The sequence below is a fragment of the Mirounga angustirostris genome, unplaced genomic scaffold (assembly GCF_029215605.1).
Source record: "Mirounga angustirostris isolate CCGP_5_RB_7025 unplaced genomic scaffold, mMirAng1.0.hap1 SCAF_4, whole genome shotgun sequence".
Lineage (NCBI taxonomy): Eukaryota > Metazoa > Chordata > Mammalia > Carnivora > Phocidae > Mirounga > Mirounga angustirostris.
The window spans coordinates 136,582,642-136,602,445 of record NW_026991712.1 but is presented as its reverse complement, the minus strand read 5'-3'; positions in this window follow the sequence as shown (position 1 = coordinate 136,602,445).

Sequence of the window (19,804 nt, the reverse complement as noted above, 5' to 3'; positions counted from 1 at the left end):
ATTTAGAAAAAATTGAAAGCCAGACAGCAGCTTTAATAATCCAGGCAGGAAGGCTAGAGGCCAGAGGCTCAGAAGCAGTTAAAGAACATAGCAATACAGGGGGGTAGACAATAGAATTTATTGAAGATGATTTTTATGGCAGATGCTTTATATACATCATTTCTTTAGTTCTAACAACTGCATGGCAAAGTGGGTATTATTTTCCCTCTTTTTTATATTTTTAAGAAATCAAGGAATAGGGACTGTAAATAATATGCCCTGGATAACACGATAGCAGTGAGGCTGGGATTAGAATCTAGAACTTTGTTGGGTTCTAAAAGCTGTGCTTTTTTCCAGTATAAAAATTCATTTTCCACTCTTTTGTGCTGTAGTTTGGGTCATAGAGTCTTGATATCAAGATGCCCTTTATGTATAGTGTCTGGCAGCAATGAGGGAAGCAAAGACATATCCTAATCTTGCTTAACTGAGGCTTCTAGAATATAGGTAACACTAAGCCCAATTTAGCAGAACTAATTTTCTTCTTTATTATTTTTTAGTAAAACTATTTATTTTTATATTTATTTTTCAAGCAACTTTATTGAATTATCCTTAAAACTGCATGCCTAGCAATCATTTTGAAATTGATGTATCCATATTTGTTGTATTTAGTTTGGTATCAAGAGGAAGACTAACAAAGCAGTTTACCTTTATGGTCCTCATATCATAGAGTCAAACATTTAGAATTAGAAGGGACAAAGAGGTCATTTGAGCCCCTGAAGTTCATTCATACATTCAGCGATTTTTTAAATTGAATTTCTACTATATGCTAGGTACAGTTTTCTAGGTATTGTGAACACTCCATTGAACAAAGTCCTTGACATCATAGGAAACACATAATCTAATGAATTGTATTCATAGTCAGAGAGTAGGAAATGATATGAAGTAAAGCAAATGGATGGAAGCAGTAAAAGGTGGTCAAGAAAGGACTATCTGAAGGAGGTGACCTCTGATAAAGACATTTCTCCTAAGAAGACATACAGATGGCCCACAGACACACGAAAAAATGTTCAACATCACTGGGCATCAAGGAAATACCAATCAAAACCACCATGAGATACCACCTCACACCAGTCAGAATGACTAAAATTAACAAGACAGAAAACAACAAATGTTGGCAAGGATGTGGAGAAAGGGGAACCCTCTTACACTGTTGTTGGGAATGCAACTGGTACAGCTACTCTGAAAAACAGGATGTAGGTTCTTCAAGAAGTTAAAAATAGAGCCACCCTATGGGCCAGCAATTGTACTACTAGGTATTTACCCCAAAGATACAAATACAGTGATCTGAAGGGGCACCTGCATTCCAATATTCATTAGCAGCAATGTCCACAATAGCCAAACTGTGAAAAGAGCCGAGATGTCCATTGACAGATAAATGGATAAAGAAGACATGGTGTATGTATATATATATATTGGAATATTACTCAGCCATGAGAAAGGATGAATACTTACCATTTACATTGACATGGATGGAACTGCAGGGTATTATGCTGTGCAAAATAAGTCAATTAGAGAAAGACAAATTTTCATATGGTTTCACTCACATGTGGAATATAAAAAACAGCACAGAGGATCATAAGGGAAGGGAGGGAAAACTGAATGAGAAGTCATCAGAGAGGGAGACAAACCATGAGAGCCTCTTAACTATAGGAAACAAACTGAGGGTTTCTGGAGGGGAGGTGGGTGGGGAGATGGGGTAACGGAGTCACGGGCATTAAGAAAGGCACGTGATGTGATGAGCACTGGGTGTTATATGCAACTGAGGAATTATTGAATACTACATCTGAAACTAATGATGTAGTATATGTTGGCTAATTGAATTTAAATTAAAAATAAAGAAAGAAACCCAAGGGAAGCTAAGGAGTGCCATATGGAAGAAGAGAATTCAAGGCAAAGGGAACAGAAAGCACAGAGACACTGAAAGAAATAGCGTTCTTGGCAGGTTGGAAGAAGGGCTGCACTTAAGATTTTATAAAAACTAAATGGTTAATGATGGTTAATGATTATTTAAGCTAATAAACTGAGTTTATAGTCCTTTTGTAACAGAAAAGACTTTCAAAGATCTATCACTTACCTAATGACTACTGAGTCTCTGCCCAGAAACCATCTAAATCCAAATCTGGCTTCTTTTAGTTTTGAGAATTGTATTGAAAGCAATTTCTTTTCATTATTAGGATTTAATCTCCTAAAAACTAAAAATCACTCTCAGCTTACAAACTTTGAGAATCATTTTAGAATTATTAAGGGAAATACACAAATGGACTCAGAGGGAGAACAGCTCTCTATTGGCGCACAGTATTTTATAAATTATGAAAACTCTAGAATTTTAGGACTGAAAGTGATCTCCAACGTCATATGGAAGCACAATGATAATACCTAACAACACTTATAAAACCAGTCACACTTCTGAATGCTTAACCTCATGTGAACATATTTTGTCCTCACAACCTTTGCCAAAGTTATTATTATCATCTCTGTTTTAAGATGGGGGAAATGGAGGAACACAGGGGTTCAGGAATTTCACCAAGATTATACAACTAATAAGCATTCAACCTGGGCAGTCTGACTCCAGAATCTGCATTTAACCATTGCCTACAGACAGTATGAAGAAACAGAGACTGATGGTTTAGTGAGTTTTCCAAGGTCACACCCACACAGGTAGAATTTCAGCCTTATCGTATATGACCCCAGAATATGAGTCTTAATCAGTATTCCACTACAGAGCATCATCCATCTTTGAAGAATATCTCATGACTATCTCCATTTAAACTCCACACTGGGAGAGAACTCTGTCTAGGAGAATGCACATGGGCATTTTTAGCTAGAAGAACCTTTACTTAAATCCAGTTTTGTACTTGCTAGCTTGCAATCCCAAGCAAGTTAATTGACTTCTCTTAGTTTGCTTATCTATAAAATGTGGATAATCATACTTGCTAAATAATGTTGTACAGAGAAAGGAATGATGTAAAGTGCCTCACACAGTACTGAGTGTATATGAGGTAATTAAAAATGGAGCAATTATTATTATTCTGAAGAGGCAACTAAGATCAGAGAAATTACATCACAGAGCTAGTAGCGGAATATCCAGGGTACAAATTAGGTTTCTTGATGACTATATTTCTAGCACTGAACTACACAAAGGACATAGTAGTGACAAGATTCATAAAAAGTAACCTGCCAATTTATCTGTATGTCTCTTATTATTCCAGTTCAAAATCTGTGGTTTTACTTCCCCAAGCTAATTTACTGGACTTCAAGTTTGAACCATGCTACTTCTACATGACATATAATGTCAAAGAATTCTGTGTAATATAATATATATTACTCTTCCTCTCCCAATTAGATTATAAAATTCTCATGGAGGGATCTGTTTCTTGGTCGTGTGTTTTTGTATTTCTCTATTTTTGAACTTCACCTTCCACCAGTGTGGAAGAAAGTTCTTTGATATGAGCAAACCCACATATGATTCAATGAGTTCTTTTTTTTTTTTTTTAAAAAAGATTTTATTTATTTATTTGACAGAGAGAGACATAGCGAGAGCAGGAACACAAGCAGGGGGAATGGGAGAGGGAGAAGCAGGCTTCCCGCCGAACAGGGAGCCCGATGTGGGACTCGATCCCAGGACCCTGGGATCATGACCTGAGCCGAAGGCAGATGCTTAACAACTGAGCCACCCAGGCGCCCTGATTCAATGAGTTCTGACAAGTGTATAGAGTTGTGTAGTCACCACCACAATCTGATATGGAACTGCTCTGTCCAAAATTGTAGCCACTAGCCACCTGTGGTGATTGATCACTTGAAATGTGACTAGTCCTAACTAAGATGAGGCTTAAGTGTAAAATACACACTGGATTTCAAAGGTTTAGTATGAAAAAATTTGAGTATCTCATTAATAATTTATATTAATTATATATTGAGAAATATTTAGATATATCATATTAAATAGGCTATATTATTAAAATTAACTTTACTCATTTCCTTTTAGTTTTTGAATTTGGCTAGTAAAATATTTAAATCGCACGCGTACCTGGCATTATACTTCTTTTGGATAATGCTTGTATAGAACATTGCCATCACCCCTAAAATCTTCCCTCTTGCCACTTTGCAGTTAATCCTATTCCCCCATCTCAGCCCTTGGCAATCACTGATATTCTCTTTGTCATTGTAGTTTTGCCTTTTCTAGAACATCAAATAAGTGAAATCACACAGTGTATAGTCTTCTGTATATGGTTTCTTTCATTTAACATAATGCTTTTGAGATTTATCCGTGTTGTTATGAATCAGTGGATTGTTCCTTAATTGTTGAGTGGTATTTATGAATGGCTATTTCACAGTTTTTTTGTCTACTTCTCATCTGAATGACATTTGGGTTGTTTCCACGTTTTTACTATTGTAATAAAGCTGCTCTGAATATGTGAGTACAAGTCTTTACATATACACGTTTTGTTTTTGTTTTTGTTTTTGTTTTAAGAATTTATTTATTAGACAGAGAAAGACAGCGAGAAAGGGAACACAAGCAGGGGGAGTGGGAGAGGGAGAAGCAGGCTTCCTGCTGAGCGGGGAGCCCAATGTGGGGCTCGATCCCAGGATCCTGGGATCATGACCTGAGCCGAAGGCAGACGCTTAACGACTGAGCCACCCAGGCGCCCCGCACATGTTTTGTTTCTATTGGGTAAAGATATTAGGATGGGATTATTGTGTAGTGTATGATAAGTATTCCTTGGACTTATTCTTCTTAGCAGGAGAAACTGCTAAGCTGTTTTGCAAAGTGGTTGTAACACTTTACATTCCTGCTGGCAGTTCTAGATGTTCATATTTTCATCAACCTGATATTGTCACTCTTCAAATTTTAGCCATTCAAGGGAATGTCTATGATATCTCATTGTGGTTTTAATTTATATTTTCCTTAGGACTAATGATGTTGAGGATATTTTCTCAAGTGCTTTTGACCATTCATATTTCTTCTTTGATGGGACTATTCATATTTCTTCTTTGGTGGAATGTATCATTTGAGTGTTTTGCCCAGTTTTTGAAAGTTTTTTGTCTTCTAGTTGGGTTGAAAGGATAAAGAGTCCTTTAAATATATTGGATATGGTAGTGCCTATTTATATGTCTTCAAGTTCAGTTATATTTTTCTTTTTCAGTGTTTAATCTGCTGAAAACATAATGCATTGTATGTCTTTCATTTCAGATACTATAGTTTTCATCTTTATATTTTTAATTGGCTCTTTGTTATCTTTGTTATAACTTACATATTTTCTTCCTTATATTCATGTTTTCCTTATGTTCTTAAAGAAAGGAATTGTTTTCATAGTATTTTTTTAAAAAGATTCTTCTCTATGAATGCCATTATCCCTATTATTTTTGGGTCTGTTTTTATTGATTGATATTTTCCCCATTTATTGATTTTATTTTCTTGTTTTTTTAATTGATGCTGGACATTTTGGACTTTATATTGTTTATTGCTGGGTTTTTATATACACTTAAATAGTGATACACTTTGTTCTGGCACAGGCTATGTGGAATCAGCTTGATTCTTTTGAAGCTTGCTTTTAAATTCTGTTAGAGTGGATTTAGAATAGCCTTTAGCCTCAGGTTAATTCACCTTCACTGCTGTGGTGATAATTGTATGATGCTTCTTATTGATATTCCATGTAATCACACTGGCTGGTGGAAACATGCACTGTGTGTGGTTAGCTCTTCATGAGCTCTGAGAATTGTTCAGATTGAGGTGTTTGTTTTTTTGTTTTTTTGTTTTCCAAGTTTGGGTAGTTTCTTCTCATACAATTGCATATTGGTATTCAGCCAGAGTCAAGGGGACCCCTTTGTAGAGCCTGGGAGCACTATCTCCGTGGGGCTCGCTCATCTCTGGTACTCTATCTTGCAGTTTCTACCCCCTTCGCTCTCCCTAAACTCTGCTCTCTTTCTTCTCAACTCATTGGGAATCCTGGTCTCCATCTGGATTCCCCTTTGCACTGCAGCCTGACAGCTATCCCCCTGTACCCTGCACATTCATTTATTTTACCTTCTCTGAGGAATCACAGTTCATTGTTTCATATTTTGTCCAGTTTTCTAGTTATTTGAGGTGGAAGTGTTCATTCATTATTCTGTTATGACTAGAAGCAAAAGTCCAAATACTTTAGGTTTGAAATAAAATATATCTTTTAAACCTGCATATCTTGCATATGCAGGCTGAGTTCTTCCTCACATCACCAGTTCAAAATGTCAGCCCTTCTGGTGATTCTTCAAAAGACTAGTTCAATTTTTGCTCTCTAGGTTCCAAGAAAACACAGTTAAGAATATTAACATATTAACATTCAAGAAAAGACAGTCTATAGATTATAATAAACATGCTTGTTTCTTAATTTTAAGGCTTCATTTTTACATCAAGTTAGAGCATTAAAATACATTTTAACTGGAGTACTTTCCTTGAACTCTCCCATAAATGGCTTCACTCAGCTATATTTTGATGTTGTTCTTATAGCTCTCATTAAGGTCATATAAAAGCGTATTGTACCTTCAGTTGAAACATACACACACACACACACACACACAGAGTGAAACTTAAATTACTGTACTGCACCTTCCATTACTTATTTACCCCATTGATTGCCAAAAAGCTGTGAGTTAAATCTAATTTTCAGATTTTTAGTTTTTGGCTTGGTGAAAATCTTGGATAATATGAAAGAATAAATTAATAGATCTCATTTAATATACTTTTGTAGTTTTAACTCATTTCAACTTTGTTGTTCCTTTATGTTATTATGATTTTTAATAGCAGAATATACATTTTTAAGTAATGGAAAAATAAAATATTTTTCTATCTTTGCAGTGCTGGACACAGCATTCAGTAAATCCTGATAAAACAGAAGTCCATTTGGTGGTAGACTAAAGATAGTTAATGTATTTTTTCTTCCTTTCTTGAATAGGTAAATGAGGAGGCAAGGATTTATTAAAGTCAATTTATCTCAGTGCCAAGCACATATTGGTACCTACAATGCACAAAATGTGGTGGATGCTGTGAAATAAATTGAGGGATGTGGTCTCTATTTTTATGGAACAATCGCTCCAGAATTCTTTTTTTTTTTTTTTTTAAAGATTTTATTTATTTGAGAGAGAGAATGAGAGAGAGCACATGAGAGGGGGGAGGGTCAGAGGGAGAAGCAGACTCCCTGCCGAGCAGGGAGCCCGATGCCGGACTCGATGCGGGACTCGATCCAGGGACTCCAGGATCATGACCTGAGCCGAAGGCAGTCGCCCAACCGACTGAGCCACCCAGGCGCCCTCGCTCCAGAATTCTGTTCTTTATTGATGTTATCAGAACAGAGCTCTTTCTCTGCTTGGAATGTTCCTTCTCCTTGCAACACACCTCACCCAGATAATCTCCTGTTTTTCTCTTTGCTTCATTTAAGTTCTCACTTAAATGTCACTGTATCAGAGACGTCTCTGCTGGTCGTATTTCGTAAAATGGAACGCCCTCTTTACCCTTTATTTTCTTACTCTGCTTTGTGATTCTTCGTCGCTCTTGTTACCACTTGATGTTATGTATTTATATATTTATTTCCCTCTCTTCCTCACTTCAAAGTAAGCTGTATGAGAGGAGGAACTTTGGTGTGTTTATCATAGTATTTATAGGTCCTAAAATGTGCCTAGTATAAGTAAATGTTTAATAAATATTTGATTCATCAACCAATAAATGAATAAAAAATGAATTCTTTATTAATCTGATGATAGCTATTTTAAATTTAACCTGAACTATTTGTAGCTAGAATTTCCCGCTGCTGCTTAGCTGTATTAGAACTGATTGAGAATACAGTTTCTAAACTTACTGTTGTTTGTATAAAGGGTATTGTAGATATAGAGCTTAATTTTACATCCCCAAAAGTCATTATTGCTAAAACAAGATGCTGAAAACCTTTGCTATCACCTATCTGTGGCTAAAATCTAAGCTTTTGAGATTTTATATTTTATTATTTATTTATTTATTTATTTATTTATTTATTTATTTATTTATTTATAAAGATTTTATTTGAGAGAAAGAGAGCTCAAGAGAGCTCGAGCCGGGGGCAGGGTGGGGGGGGAGTGGTGAGGGGCACAGGGAGTGCGGGACTCGATCCCAGGACCTGGACATCACGCCCTGAGCCGAAGGCAGACACTTAACCAGCTGAGCCACCCAGGAGCTCTGCTTTTGAAATTTTAATACTTTGATTCTAAAAGTTAATTCAAATAGACCCCAATAGTGTTACATACTAAGATCTTTAAAGATTTTTGGTTTATTTTTGAGAAAGTTTTCTGCATTGTGCTATTACTCTGTTTTGAATATGGAATTGCATCATACTTTCAGGACGAATAAATGGTCTGGTACTTATTTTGAATTTTTATGAAAATGTAACTAGTCCCAGAGAGACTAAATTCTGTATGTTAGAAATTATCATTCTAGCAGCACCTGGGAAATTATGGGATTAATTTTGCTGTGAGTATTGCTGGTGAAGTGAGCAGTATTGTACTACTAAGAGTCTTTGATGTTTTAGGAGCTTACCATTATGGACTTTTAATCATACATTTTCAACTTATGAGAAAAATATCTGGGTTTATTGTTATATCCTTATAGAGGACTTCTGTTAAAATTCCTGCAAAGTAGATCTCTTTTCTATGTTTTGATTTGTCTTACATATTTGTTTAATATGGTTCAATAAAATAAAGCAAGTAAATATGTTTTATAATCAGAAATCAAAACAAAAACAGAAGGGATCTGTAAGTATATTTAGATCCATTTCTTCAGTTTACTCTCCTGAGTCAGAACATGACTTTCTGTAAGACACAGAATTAGTGGTAGCCAGGACTGCAAATCAGAAACCTCCTGTCCAGTTTACTAACACACCAAACTTCTTTGGTTCCAAATTCTTTAGACAGAATATTGTTTAGACAGAATATTGCCTTAAATATTGTTTCAATAGTAAAATTTTGCTCATAGAGGTATATTTGCCAGAGAATAAACCATAGTCCACTTTTATCGGAAATTAATTATATAAAAGGAAGGATCTTAATGGCTTTTTATGAAAATAGTATTTTCTAAAACTGATACATGAAGGTTTGTTATTAACAATGGAGTAAAATCACTTTGCCTTCCTCAGATTATTTAGTTTAGTTTTAAGAGTGCATTGTAAACATTCGTAAATTGTTGATTTTGTTTAAAATTGGCATCTGCTGCTGAAGAATCACCATGACTCTTCATGGAAAGGTTGAAATGAGTTGTTGATACCACTGAGCATCATGGAGTAAGAGAAATCCTGCCTTGTGTAAGCTCCATGGTGTCACTTCCTTCTTCTTGAGACCTTCAGGAAGCTCAAGGACCTGAGACAGAGCCGATGCTGAGTGTATTTCTCCAAAAGGCTGGAACTTTAAAAGATTTTTTTTTTCTTGCGTCAGATTTCCTGGTCTTGCCCTGCTTCCTATTTTGTGTCTTAAATTTCTGAAATGAGGCCAGCATGTCTCTGTTGGAAGATGTCCTTAGAGTTCCTCTTTTGGTGAAGTATTTTTCCATACATGTTGATAGTGATAAGAGTATAGACATCAATTTAGGCCAAGTAAGCTCTAGAAGGAGCCTTGGCTTTTCTAGTGAAGATCATGATAAAATCTAGTTAAGATTTTACTTTATTTTTGTAGTTTTCAGTATGGTATTAAAACCACAGAGAAAAGCAAGCCTATAAATACACATAAATAAACAATATAATATAATTCCATAACATTAAGTTGGTATGATAGCCATTAAACACAATGAATCAGCTTTATAGATATTTTTTCCCCTGTGCAATCTGTGAGAACATTTTAGGCTTCCATGTGGCCTCTGAGTGAAATTCACTTTTCATTACAAAATCTACTTATACTAAAGCATATGCTCCATTACTTTCCAGGAAATGGGAAGTCATATTCCACTGTGAATGCATAAATACATACCAACACACCACATACAAATTAAATTAAGATTGACAGCCATCATTCAATATTTTCAATGTACAGTTGAAATGAGAACATCACAGTAATGAACTTGGGTTATTAACGCCCCTTTCCCTTTATTTTTATTTTTTAAAGATTTTATTTATTTTGACAGAGAGGGAGACAGAGAGGGAACACAAGTAGGGGGAGTGGGAGAGGGAGAAGCAGGCTTCCCGCTGAGCAGAGAGCCTGACATGGGGCTCAATCCCAGGACCCTGGGATCATGACCTGAGCTGAAGGCAGTTGCTTAACAACTGAGCCACTCAGGTGCCCCTCCCTTTATTTTTTTGAGATTATGGTTTATAGTGATCTTAAAAATTATTTTTGTTTTTGCACTTAAAAGTTTTCAGCTCTTTGGCTTATTTAGAAAACGGCAAAAAAATATTTGCCTTCCCATGGGGCTTTTCATGGTAAGTCCAGCATGACATAAGACAGACTTATTTGTTAGAGTTTTGTCTCAGAAGATGGTATACTATCATGCAGATGTATTCATTTCCAGGCAGCACGCCAAGTTATTTGCTAGTGTTGTTCCCTTTAGGAGCTTTCATAGGTAAAGCAAGTCTTTCTGAAGACAAAGTGGATACTGTAGAATACAAAAACCATTCTAAAGCTTCCAGGTGAATATGATCAATCTCAGTTGTAAAAGCGTCAACCCAAGGCAATAAAAGCTATTTGCAGCTCTTGTTGCTATGAAATAAATGTCAATAAAACAACAACAGCAGCAACAAATCTCGACACTTATGGTGAAACTAGAGTTCAGACATTTCATTTGAAATTTTCTTTAAAAAAGCTACACATTCATTTTAATGTCTTTTATTAAGATACTATGGTGTTAATATATATTTGTATTTATTGAGCAGAGTATCCAAAATATTCAGTTCTACTCACAGAGTTGTTTTTAAATTATTTGATTCAACTGACAAATCAAGTCAAACATGATTTCGTATCATCTTCCAATGAATGTAGCTTGTCTGAATTTGACTGAATTTGAGTCAAACCATTGGTCATATAGAAAGTCTCTTATTTCCACACCATTGATTCCATCCATTAATCTTCTCATCAACTATTTTCCTGCCCAGTGTTTTGTCTGTGGTGCAGATGGTGGATGGAGAAATGAAATCTGTATTGACTAAAATAATCAAGTTATTTTAGTATCTCTTGCTAGTCATTTTACCTGATCATTAAGGGGTAAGGTAATTAATGTATTGTAATTAGAACATCGAGTTAGTGAAACTCTGTTTTGGATGATCCTGGTGGAGATATTTCTAAAATACGCTAAGAGATGTCTTGGGAAACTTCTTGAAATCCTTTTTGTTTCATAGTTTCTTTGCCAATTAAATGTGAGAATACACAGGTAATTGGTGATGATGATTTGATTCTTCAGGCGTAACAATAGTTCTGTAGGTGAGGTTAGGTGGCCATATTAATACTGCTAAGATTTTTGCAATAGGTATTTTTATTAGTATATCAAGGATCAAATCTGTGGGACTCTTTCCAAAAGGATGCACAGGTGACTCAGTTAATTTCTATGGAGTACTCCTAGACAAGAGATTTTCTGATTTGTCTGATTGCAGAAAGATCAAGTCATTCATTGTCAACAGTTTTCAGTTGAAAAATTAGCCTTAGTATAGACCTTGAGAGCTTGTTTGGAGGTTCTAGCAGGGGAGCGCAGCTACTCGTATACCCTTGACTGAAGAATGGTCCTCCTCTATTGGGGAAGGTCGTCCTCTTCGACCGAGCGCGCCGCTTTGGGAGGGATGCACACGGAGCGGTGAGGGAGGAAGGGGACACCCGCTTAGCCAGCCAGATCAGCTGAATCAACCCTGGCGATCAATGGGGTGACAGATGTCGCAGCCAGATCGCCCTCACATCCGAAAAATTAGCCTTAGTATAAATTTCCAGCACTACGGCTGGGTCTAGGTCACATAAAAACCTGACTGTTCTAGGAAAAAGTTTGAAAGTGTTCATAAATGCAGATCAATGTTGGTGAAGAGTATCCTGATTTTCAAATCATTACTTCAATGTAGATTTTCAATAAAGAGCAGAAATTGATGTGATTTTGAGATAACAGTAACCAATGGACACACTTCGGTCACATTTCTGAGGATGGAAGTGTGAATGAAGGTGTTTGGAGAACCTTGGGGTGCCTCACGGTCTTTAACTTAAGCAGCTTTCACTAGACTGAGAGAGTTCCAATGTGTATACCTGGCTGCAACATCCATCCTGAGAGAAAGTGAATGAGGGCAGTGCATGAACACATTCCACAAATTGTGTCTCCACCTCTTCAGCATGATTTTCTGGGATAAAGTATGATTAAGCACACAGCATGCTTCCTGGGGGGTAGTAATGCTTAATGGCTAAAAGCATAGACTCTGAAGTCAAACCATCTGTATTTTCATCTTGCTTCCATGATAACCAGCTGGGTAAACTTGAGAACATTATTTAACCTCTTGGAAGCTTACAAGGTAATAATAGTATCTACCTTATATAGTTGTCGGAAAAATAAATGCCAATACTACATAGCAATCAAAACAATAGTCTAGTGTGTAGGAAACGCTCAGTTTAAATATCAGCCACTTTTACTACAACTAGTGGTTGTATTGTGGTGATAATTACCACTACCACCATCCCTACCACCGCAACTGCTGTCATCCTGACTATCTTATTAGGAATTGGCTGGGAAATGTAGAGGTTTGGGATAAGCAGAGTTAGATAAGTCACAAGCTAGTAGTATGACCACTTGGGGCAGGGGTGAAGCTTAATTTGTTAACACCTGTGGAGAAAAGAGGGAAAAACAGGTTATCAGGAGGATTAACCTATCTGATATAGTACTTTTATCAACTTTAGTAAAGTACTTATAAATAAATGATGAAATAATACTCTCTTGCTCAAGATTTAAGGCATGCCAAATTCTTACCAACATGAAAAGACCTGAACACCAAAATTCACTAAGAAAAGCTTTATGTGGTATAAACTTTGAAACAGTTTTCCAGCAGTTATTTTGTGTGTTTTAGAAGAATTGACTTATTTCTTTTTATTGTGGCAAAATATACATAACATAAAAGCTACCATTTTAACCATTTTTTAAAATTTTATTTTACTATGTTATGTTAGTCACCATACATTACATCATTAGTTTTTGATGTAGTGTTCCATGATTCATTGTTTGCGTATAACGCCCAGTGCTCCATGCAGAACGTGCCCTCTTTAATACCCATCACCAGGCTAACCCCTCCCCCCCCTCCCCTCTAAAACCCTCAGTTTGTTTCTCAGAGTCCATCATCTCTCATGGGATTTTAACCATTTTTAAGTGAACAGTTCAGTGGCGTTCAGGACATTTACACTGTTGTTCAAGCATCACCATCATTCTCTAGAACATTTTCATCTTCACAAACTGGAACTCTGTACCCATTCACCCCTCCCTCTGTCTCCTGGCAACCCCCATTCTACTTTCTGTCTCTCTGAATTTGACTACTCTATGTATGTTTTATAAATGGAACCATGCAATATTTATCCTTTTGTGTCTGGTTTCATTCACTTAGCATCATGTCTTCAAGTTTCATCTACATTGTAGTATGTGTCAGAATTTTATTCTTTTTTTTTTAAAGATTTTATTTATTTATTTGAGAGAGAGAGAATGAGAGCGAGCATGAGAGGGGAGAGGGTTAGGGGGAGAAGCAGACTCCCCACTGAGCGGGGAGCCCGATGTGGGACTCGATCCTGGGACTCCAGGATCATGACCTGAGCCGAAGGCAGTTGCTTAACCAACTGAGCCACCCAGGCGCCCAGAATTTTATTCTTTTTAAAGGTATAATACTATTCTGTTGTATATGTATATCACATATTGTTTATCCATCCATTTATTGATGGACATTCGAGTTGTTTCTACCTTTTGGATATTGTAAATAATGCTGCTATTATGTACACTGACGTATCTGTTTCTTTTTAAAGACTACTGTCTAGAGCTTAGGCTTTGCTTTAAAATGAAATTTCTCCTATAGCAGTCTTAATTAGTGAGCTTTCCCTTATCTCATATGTTGGATATTAGAATGGTACCTTAAAACAGTGATTATCAAACGTTAATATTCATCAGCATCACCTACCTAGAGAGATTATTAAATACAAATTGCTGGGTCTGACCCCAGAGTTTCAGATTCAGTAGGTCTAGAGTTGGGCCTGAGAGTTTGCCTTTCTAATGCACTGCCTGCTGTTGCAGCTGATGTGGGGAGAACACTCAGAGAACCATTGCCTTACAGCATTGTCTTAGTTGATAAAATGCCTCAAGTACTGGTTTTGGCACTAGTTTTTTCACTCTGAGCAAGCAACTTTCCCTCCTCCCCTAAAAACTGAAGTGGTATACTAATATGTGTGAATTATTCTCTAATCTAAAATTCCATGGATATATATATCTATTCATAGGAAAACAGGAATGTAGGAAAGAAATGGCACTCTCAAATTAAGGTAATTTGAGAGGATTTATAAAAAGATTTATTTACAAAGGTATGTAAAGGAAGGCACCAAGGATAGTTCAGTTGCCCAGATTAGAAACAGTGGTGACTTTACTATCCCTAAAGCCTTAGGAGAGAGGGGAGGGAGCCTGTTACATGTGAGGCATCTAAGGAGATGAGCCTGCCTGTCAGTTGGTCCATGGTGACCTCTCAGGATGGAGTCCTGGGAGAATCAATTCCTTTCCCAACCTGCTTCTACTCTCCATTGGCTGAACACAAAGAGAAGTTGGGGCAAGAGAGCCAAGTGACTTCCTTCATAAAAGCAGCCTTTTGTAGCACAAAGGAGAGCAGGGAAAGGTGGAGAGTGCATGTGGAGGGAACAAGTAGAGGCTATCCAGCTTACTGAAACTGGCAAACATAAGAGGCTGCTGGAACATCTATCATAGTGAGTTGCTTTTTTTTTTTTTAAATTATAGCTGATTTTTTCTTTTTTTTTTTTTTTTTAAGATTATTTATTTATTTATTTGACAGAGACACAGCGAGAGAGGGAACACAAGCAGGGGGAGTGGGAGAGGGAGAAGCAGACTTCCTGCTGAGCAGGGAGCCTGATGATGCAGGGCTCGATCCCAGGACCTTGGGATCATGACCTGAGCTGAAGGCAGACGCTTAATGACTGAGCCACCCAGGCGCCCCAGCTGCTTTTTTTCTGTTGCCACCAAGGTGTTTCAAAACATGATCTTAAATCATGTTTCTTTGCCTTTTCAGTCCCAAGTGAGTATAATTGTCACTGTCTGACAGATGTTGATTAGTCAGACTCATTATAGTCTGGGGCCTTGTTTATGTCACAGAAATGTTTGCAGGTATGATTGCATGTAGAATGAGGCTTAGGGATGAAGGGCACTGTTGTTTACTTGATTTCAACTTTCTTACCAGTAGTGGATTAACAAGTCATGTGTTCATTAAGAGCCATACTTAGGGTGTGTGTACTCATATATATACATATATATATATATGACTCATATATACATATACATACTTAGGAGCTTAAGTTTATTTGAGAGAAAAGGGAGACATACTTGGAAAATCAAAGGAGCAATAAAGAGGTAGAAATCATCCCAAACTTCCAAGTTGGATGTTCTTGTGTTGCTTCCTTTTAGTACTTTTTATTCAGAGTATTTATTAAATTAATAATGATCTATTTGGAGAAATTATTTATTGAGTCTCTGTCTGTCTCACTCCAAACCTTAATGAGGGCAGAATTATACCTTTTTTCCCAAAAATGGGGCATTGGTGAATGTATATTGAACTAATTAAATCACCACATAAACAGAGATTACAAAAATAAGTAATGGGTTAGTACTTTCAAGTGGATAAGCCAAGACTTACTGGATGTCTACCATGAGCCAGATGGCTTACATATGATCTCATACATGTCTCATAATCACCATAGCCAAGATGACAATCATGAACAAGGAGGAGAGGACAACACGAAGTGTGCTATGCCTCTGCTATGTATGCTGCCTGATTATTATACAGATTCAGTTTCCCCTAGTCTCTGCTGTGTGTGTTTTCCTCCCATGCCTCTAACACCAATGCATCCACACTTTATCATATCTAATCATTTTGAAGTGTTTTTAAGTTTACCAAGAGCTTCATGCCCACGAATCAGCCAATCTCCACAGTACGTCTATGAGGGAGGTAGTGTCCTCCCCCACTTTACAAAGGATTCAGAAACAGAGACTCAGAGAAATGTGGTGACCTCAACATAACACAGCAAGTACATAGCAGAACAGAACTGAAAACTGGGTCTTCCAAATCTAGTGCTGCCCTAAGCATTGAGATAGTATTGTGGTTTGTCTCAAGTGATTGGTGATAGCGTCTGAAGTGGCCAAGTTTCTTTTTTGTTCCTCTTCTCCCTTGGTGTTAGTTTTTGAAACAAAATTGGGATTCTCATTTAGAATTCTCAAGCCCTGAAAGGTGCTTTCCCCCATGGATTTGAATCAGATGTGCAAATAGCATGTAAAAAGGTTAATCTGTTTACCCAACTAGAACATTTTGCACTGGAGAAAAAACCTTGGAGTTGCACTGCTGTGTTGCTCCAGATGTCCTATGCTTTGAGCTGCTTTATTTGCATTTGATATTTCAAAGCTTGTGATCAATTTACAATTATAATTGCCATCAAATTTTTACTTTAACTAGCATTTTGTGGGGGAAAACATCAATTTACATTATTTTGCAGAGTTGGAAAATATCTAATGATTTATAAGACAAAAATGGGTTTCATCAGGACAAGTTGAGTACAAAATTGCTATTGCTCCTCTATGTTGTAATCATTTCCTAATATAAGATCCTGTTATTTTCATATATGTCTTTTACATTCACTGTGCTAGTCCATAATAAGATAATTCTAATTACTGAATTATAGAGCTGCTGTAAGAGAATGAAGAGCCCAAACATGAAGAAGAAAATGAAACAGCTGATTATAAAATGTACATTGGATGTCTGTCTAAGCAGCACTTGTAACTAAATTAACAATGAGCCTAATCCCATTTGTTAAGTGTTTCTTCCCCTTCATATCTCTTTAAAAAATACAAAAAATATATTCAGTACCTGCACTATCAATAGAATTCTTGTCAGTGCTTTAGAGGAATTCTTAAAAATATCTCAGTTTCTTTAAACTCTAATAATAGTGGGAAGAAAAGAGTAACTTATACATTAAATATATTGTTTTGAGAGTTGATAGATAATAATAAACATTTATTAAGCACTTTGTGTTAGGCAGTGTGCTAAGTACAATATATGCCAAATTTATTTAACGCTTGCAAGCATCTTTTGAGGGTAATCACTTCCACTTGCAGGAACTCTTTCTCAGAGATGAAGAAATTAAGGTTTATAGTATTTAAGTTGGCTAAGGTTTTAAAGCCATTAAATGTAGATACAGCATAAGATAATAAAATAGATTTTTAAATAAAAGAGTGAAAACCAAGAAAAGGCAGAACTACTAATACCTGGTTTTGAGTTTTATTGTTAGTCTGATAAAAATAAAATAATTGATATGTAAAATTATACAAGCTTGGAATGAGAAAGAACCTTAGATTAAAAACTCCCTGCAAACAGAGACTATGTCTAACTCTTTTTTTAATGTCCTTACATAGAATAGCCCACAGAAAATATTGAATTTTGTTAAATCTCAAAGCCTTTCAAGGTTAGGGGGTATGCGGTTTAATTTATTCTTGAGAAGTTTCAGGCATCAAAGTATTTTATCTGTTAAGTAACAGTCTTTCTCCCATAATTTCCCCCTGTTGAAATTGTCTGATCATGGAGCAAAAATGGGTATACTAAACAATAAGATAGGATTGATACTCAAAATGGATGATGCAATTCATACCGAGTTGTTTGAACTCCTGACCTACAATGATTTACTTCAGAGCAATGGTTCTCTTCTCTTGCCTACTTTGGTTTACCTGGGGAATGCTTAAAACATGTGAATTCCCAGGTCCCACCACAGATAAAATGAATCTGAACATTTGGAGTTGGGCCAGATGTCACAATTTTTTTAACAGCTCCCCAGATAATCCTAATGTGAAGTCAAAATTGAAAAGCAGTGGTTTACATAAGATACCTAAGAATAAACCTAACCAAAGAGGTAAAGGATCTGTACTTTACAGAACACTTATGAAAAAAATTGAGGAAGGCAGAAAGAAATGGAAAGACATTGCATGCTCATGGATTAGAAGAATTAATATGGTTAAATTGTCTATGCTACCCAGAGCAATCTACACATTCAATGCAATCCCCACCAAAATATCACTGACATTTTTCACAGAGCTGGAACAAATAATCCTAAAGTTTGTATTGAAACAGAAAAGACCCTGAATAGCCAGAGGAATGTTGAAAAAGAAAACCAAAGCTGGTGGCATCACAATGCCAGACTTCAAGCTATATTATAAAGCTGTAATCATCAAGACAGTATGGTACTGGCACAAAAACAGACACATAGATTGATGGAACAGAATAGAGAACCCAGAAGTGGACCCTCAATTCTATGGTCAACTAATCTTTGACAAAGCAGGAAAGAATATCCAATGGAAAAAAGAGTGTGTCTTCAATAAATGTGCTGGGAAAATTGGACAGCCACATGTAGAAGAATGAAATTGAACCATTTTCTTATACCATACATAGAGATAAACTCAAAATGGATGAAAGACCTCAATGTGAGACAGGAATCTATCAAAATCCTAGAGGAGAACATAGGCAGCAACCTCTTCAGCCTTGGCCACAGCAACTTCTTACTAGATATGTCTCTAAAAGCAAGGGAAACAAGGAAAAATGAACTATTGGGACTTCATCAAGCTAAAAAGCTTCTGCACAGCAAAGGAAACAGTCAACAGAACTAAAAGGCAACCTACGGGATGGTAGAAGATATTTGCAAATGACATGTCAGATAAAGGGCTAGTATCCAAGATCTGTAAAGAATTTCTCAAACTCGACACCCAAAAAACAAATAATCCAGTCAAGAAATGGGCAGAAGACATGAACAGACATTTCTCCCAAGAAGACATCCAAATGGCCAACAGACACATGAAAAAATGCTCCCCATCTCATGGCATTAGGGAAATACAAATCAAAACCACAGTGAGATACTGCCTCACAGCGGTCAGAATGGCTAAAATTAACAAAAGAAGAAACAACAAATGTTGGTGAGGATGTGGCGAAAGGGGAGCTCCCATACACTGTTGGTGGGAATGCAAGCTGGTGCAGCCACTCTGGTAAACAGTATGGAGCTTCCTCAAGAAGTTAAAAATAGAGCTACCCTATAACCCAGCAATTGCACTATTAGGTATTTACCCCAAAGATACAAATGTGATCCGAAGGGGCACCTGCACCCCAATGTTCATAACAGCAGCGTCCATAATAGCCAAACTGTGGAAAGAGCTGAGATGTCCATCGACAGATGAATGGATAAAGATGTAATATATAGGAATATTACCTCAGCCATCAGAAAGGATGAATACTTACCATTTACATTGTCGTGGATGGAACTGGAAGGTATTATGCTGAGCAAAATAAGTCTATCAGAGAAAGGTAATTATCATATGATTTCACTCTTATGTGGAATATAAGAAACAGTGCAGAGGATCATAGGGGAAGGGAGGGAAAACTGAATGGGAGATCATCAGAGCGAGAGAAAAACCATGAAAGACCCTTAAGTATAGGAAACAAACTGAGGGTTGCTTTAGGGGAGGTGGGTGGGGGGATGGGGTAACGGGGTGATGGGCATTAAGGAGGGCATGTGATGTGATGAGCACTGGGTGTTATAT